Genomic DNA, 5,425 nt, shown 5'->3' with positions numbered 1-5,425 from the left:
CAGAGCTGTCAGGCAGGGACGTTTAAGTCTACAGAAGCTGTCTGCTGCCTTTTATTCAGATATGCCCTGACCCCAGAGGTGGAATTTAGAGAGGCAGGAGGCCTTGCTGAGCTGCAGTGGGCTCTGCCCAATTTGAGCTTCCCTGCCACTTTGTTTACACTGTTATCATAGAACTGCCTACTCAAGCCTCAGCAGTGGCAGAACCCCCTCTCCTGCCATGCTCCAGTGTCCCAGGTTGATCTCAGACTGCTGCACTAGCAGCAGGCAAGGCTCTATGGGCATGGGACCTGCCAAGCCAGGCACGGGAGGGATTCTCCTGGTCTGTCGATTGCGAAAACAGTGGAAAAAGCACAGTACTGGGGCAGGAGTGTACTTCTCCTCCAGGTACAGTCACTCACAGCTTCCCTTGGCTAGATAAAAGAAATTCTCCAACCCCTTGCGCTTCCTGGGTAAGGTGACACCCCACCCTGCTTTGGCTCATCCTCCATGGGCTGCACCCACTGTCCAACCGGTCGCAATGAGATGAACCAGGTACCTCAGTTGGAAATTCAGAAATCACCTGCCTTCTGCATCGATCTTGGGGGAAGCTGTAGACTGGAGCTCTTCCTATTTGGCCCTCTTGGAAGCAACCCTCTTTTTTTTTTTTTTTTTTTTTTTGTATTTTTGGTAGAGACAGGGTTTTATCATATTGCCCAAGATGGTTTCAAACTCCTGAGGTCAAGCCATTTGATAAAACAAACTTATATTTGTTTTATCTGAGTTCTTTCCTCAGGAAAGGCCTCTCATGCTTCTCAAAAAGCATCATAGACCTGAAACTCAGCTGATCACAGCCTCCAAATAATGAGATGCCAAACCCCTCATTCATCATGAGTGCTTCCTCACCCCTCCCCAGTTCCTCTTTTCCCACACGCAGTTATGTTTCTTCCCTGCTACATAAACCCCTCACTTTGGTAGACCAGGGAGACAGATTTGAGACTCATCTTGCATCTCTTCAGCTGCAGCACCCGATTAAAGCCTTCTTCTTCAGCAGTACTAAATGTCTCAATAATTGGCTTTCTGTGTGCTGAGCAGCAGGACCTACACTGGACCCCTGGGGATTTGGTAGAAATATACGTACACTTTTAAAAACTGCAATTAATGGGCTGTGGTATATTGAGAAATTGGAATGGCGTCAACTTGGCCAATTCTGAGAAAACACACTGTACTTAAGTGTCAGGGCCCTGCCTCCTGACCTTGACAGTATATGGTGATTTTGGGAGAAGGGGAGTATGGCCTGGTTTGAGTGTTTTATAGAAATGTAAAACATGGCTGATTACTTTTTATTTTAAATCCAACAAATCTCCATTTCTGGTGAGAAAACCTTGCCAAAACCAACCAAACAAATGCATGGAAGTATATGAAGAAGAAAATGAAAGATTCCCTCCTCCCAATCCCCCTTGCTTGGTGTCAGCCATTATTTATTACATGGAGGAAGGGGACAAGGCACCCAGGAAGTCCCAAGTCCTGTTCTGACAATCATCTGGCCTTCCTGGGCAAAGGGAAAAGAGGGAAGGCAAAAAGAATATAACACTACTGTTTGCAGAAATTTCTCCTTGGTGCAGGAAGCTCTGGTAAACTGAGAGAGTATGTTTTCCATGAGGGAGACCTCAAAGGCTCTTCTCTGGCCCTGAGCCCAAACTGGATTTTGCCTCATTTTCCGAGATGCAAATGAAATGATAAAAGCTGATCAATGGAGAGGGCAGAGAGAAAGAGAGAGGATGACTCCTCCCTCGCAGGTCCACCTTCCTCAGTGTTGCTTGAGGGATCAGAAGAAATGCTTTAACATAGGTGCGTGAGAACTATGGCTGCTAAGTATGAACTCAGTTACCTCCAGCTATGAGCCAGTGTGAGGGTCCACAGTGTAATGGTGAGCACCTTGGACTCTGAACACAGTAATCAGACTTCAGGTTTCAGTGGGACCTTTCTGTATAATTCCTGTGAGGTTCCTCTCTATTGCTCCCTAAGCGGAATGGGGGAAATTGCCCCAGTCATGGTCATGGACCCTCCAGGCCACTGGCTGTGTGCAATTGGAGTCCCGGACCCAGGGACCCAGCAAGACCCCTCCCTTCTCTGGGTGACCCTGGGCCTCCAGGTGACAGGTCTCCTCCACTAAAAAGGCTGCCTCCCCTCAATCCCAGACCCCGAGTTTTCTTTTGCTCACGTCATTGGGCCACTGCCCTGTGTCTCTTAGGAAGAAATGACCCATATGAAAAACTTTCCTTCCAGGATGCCCTAATCCCTTCATTGCTTAGGACCACACAGTTTTTAACCTCCTGACCTTGGGTCCAGTACGAATGTCTGTGTTTCATTTTGTTTTCATGGGATCCCCTCCAACCAGCTGCCAGTGGATTCCTGTCCTTGGAGTCTCTGGACGGCAACTAGATCCTGCTCTTGTCCCAAATCCTGACACCTCTCTCCAATGAATTGCCTCCCTTAGCCTCTTAAATCAGCCAATATTTAGATTTGAGCCTGGGATCCCAGCATCTGTGGAGAACAGAGGTTCCTGATCCCTGGCCAGCTCTCCCGCAGTGAAGGGGAGAGGAGCAGAGCAGCTGGGAGGGGCAAGTCCAGGGCCCTGGGCAACCCCCTTCTTCCTGCCCAGACTCTGCTCCAAGGAGAAGTTGCCTTAGGACCAGATCAGATGAGAACTCTTTTGTTCTCTTCTCAGCAGAAAAATTTAGGCAAGCGCTCTGGAGGACCTTCCTAGCTCATAAAAATGGTGTGGCCAAATCTCTCCAGTTCTGGAAATGTCCAAGGTTACCAAGTGTTTTGAGGGCTCACTTTGGAGCCTCTGAAAAGGAGGGGTGAGGGCCCATGGAAGGTACCTGAGGGATGCAGGGGAGAGAGGGGAAAGAGCAGACAGGAGGGAGAAGAGAAGGAGGGAGGGGGAGAAAGGGTGTGTGTGGGCCAGGAGCCAGGATTCACCCTGACAGTTCAGTGACTGCTCCCTGCCCCCAAGTTTCCCACTGTGGCACCTTCCAGCAGGTGGTTTCCATCTCTTATTGATGTCCTAAGAACTCAGCTCTATGGAACGGTCCCACCCTATTTGTCTGGCATGAGTCCTGGCAAAGTTTCTTTTCATCATTTTGGGGATGAGATGGGGGTATATAGGTTTGCAAATGACTAGGAGCTAAATTAGGACCTTATGGAGCTGCTCAGAGTTAACTGTCAAGTAGCCTCCTTCCCCACTTCCCTTGCAAGACGATTGCCTGCAAGACAGGGCCTGGAGAAGGCCAGGGCACCCAAGGCCACAGAAATGCCCAGGGATGAGTCCCAGCTGCAAATGCCTTGGCTGAGCTGACTGTGCACTTCCAGGGCACACAGGGCAGGGACTCTGGGAGTCTGGCCAGGAGACTGAGCAAGGGGACCAGGGAGGTTATGCAGAAGGCTTCTGCACAGCAAGGCAGACATTCTTCTTGGACTCCCCCAACCAAACTCAAGTCTTCCACCTCCTCTTCCTAAAGACCCTTTACTGCAGCTATTCTTTTACTAGAACTACAAGTTTATAGTACATAGATTCATGCCCTCATCTGGCCAACCATCTTCAGCTGCCAATGCCCAAGGTAACCTCCCTCCCTAGCAAGACCTGAACTCAGGACCTTACCTTAAGGAGAAGATGTCCTGTTCTTTCTTTCCCACCAGAACTGCCCTGGCCCAGACCCCATTTCTGTCTGGTGACAAGGACAGTCCCCTTACCAGTCTCTGAGGTTGGGGAGGGCAGATTCTCTTCAGCTCCCTGCCCCTGAGAGACCCCAAGAGTCTTGTGTGGCTCCAGCCCACAGAGGAATATCCATGACCCATATCTCTCAAAACTCTCCCCTCCCACTCTGAATCCACCCTCTACTGCATGCTCCCCTCACAGAACAGACACCTTTTCTTTTCGTGTCCTCGTTTTGCCTACCCGTACCCCAGATTGACTTTTCTGTCTTAGAACTACCTGTCCCTCTTTAGACAGTATCTTCCTGGTACTACACATGAAGATGTCCTGCTCTCCCCTCCTCAAAGGAGTGAGTGCCTGACCTCAGCTGGGCCCATCAGATCCAGTACTTACCTGGAATAGGAAAAAGACGGCGCGGGTGACCAAAGATTACAAAAATCTCTGAAGCTTATCCACTTGAGAGAGAGTACCTGAAGATACTGGCCTTTCATTCCTGCTATGTATATCCAATGTGACTGAACTCTGAATAAAATGTACAAGTTATAACAATGTAGTAATTGACCCAGCAAACTAGGACACAAACATGTTAGAGGGTAAGGTAGTGAGAGGCATGTTTGGGTGGGGGGTGGTGATGAGCAAGTATGTGAAGGAGAGATAGTGCCTAAACTTGAAAATCAAAAATGTTATAATATCTGTTTGGACATAAGGAGATAAATAAATAATTGCTTCTATGTGATGAAACTCTGGGAGTACACAAGGGGACTGCTGTTTTATTAAACAAATTTTCAAGTATACATAACTTTGATAAAGTAACCAAATAAAAAATTTCCTTTCCCATATATGTATGTGTGTATATATGTATTTATATACACATATATATTTGCATTCATTGTATTTTGAATATAAATTTTTATACAGTCATGTTAATCCCTCTTTTCCTTTAAGGATTTGAGTTTGATGTCACGCATACAATGTGATCCCACTGTATGACTACAGAAACGTTGGCAAAAGTAAGTTCAGAGCAAATGGTAGGCAAGTACTTCCCAGTTTTGGCCAGAAGATGGAGAAAAAAAGAATTCTCATAAAATGTTAAAAGTATGACTTGTTATATCTTCTTTTCACAGTAATTTAGACAGAAATTAGCAAAATCAGAAATGTATAAACACTTTGATCTGACAATTCCATCCTCAGGTGTCTACAGAGAAATAGACAAGCGATGCACGACAGATGCATGTGTCAGTCTGGTCCCTGCAGTTGTATTTGTAATAATCCACACTGGAGCAATTTCATGGCCGTCAGTTAGAGAATGTTTGAAGAATGATTCATTCACATCAAGAAGGACATTTCAAAGATCAAAGCCTGATGGAAATGCTGGAGGCCCTGACGCTGATAGGAGCTCATGCGTGTTGACCAATTACTATATGACAGGCATTGGCTCCACGCTTTTCCTGCACTGCTCATTTAAACATTGGACAACCTAAGTGTTCTGATTTAGCCCATATGATAGAAATGGAGGCACAGAAGATTAATGTGTTTAACTTCAAACTCTGGCAGATTAGGTTTTCCACCCAGAGCCTGTGGCTTCACCATAGGTGTGATTCACTTTCTGTCGTTCTCCACGTTAGGAATTTCCAGTATTCCAAATATGACAAGCTGAGAAAACAAACAAACTCAAAACCCTAAAAACCAGGATAAGAGAGGGTAGATGTTTGTTGGGTGTGGATTAAA

General features: G+C 46.7%; 1 long non-coding RNA gene across 1 annotated transcript; it reads left to right on the top strand.

Annotated features, from left to right (window-relative positions):
• The first annotated feature begins 3,990 nt into the window (after positions 1-3,990).
• Positions 3,991-5,130, top strand: LOC108522148 (uncharacterized). The gene is made up of 3 exons (XR_001883388.1): positions 3,991-4,290; positions 4,643-4,792; positions 4,889-5,130. It is a non-coding gene; the product is annotated as an uncharacterized LOC108522148 (long non-coding RNA).
• Positions 5,131-5,425: the final 295 nt, after the last annotated feature.

This window comes from Rhinopithecus bieti, unplaced genomic scaffold (genome assembly GCF_001698545.2).
Source record: "Rhinopithecus bieti isolate Rb0 unplaced genomic scaffold, ASM169854v2 scaffold_64507, whole genome shotgun sequence".
NCBI lineage: Eukaryota > Metazoa > Chordata > Mammalia > Primates > Cercopithecidae > Rhinopithecus > Rhinopithecus bieti.
Note: the sequence above shows the minus strand (reverse complement) of the source record. Positions and strands in the feature narration are given on the sequence as shown.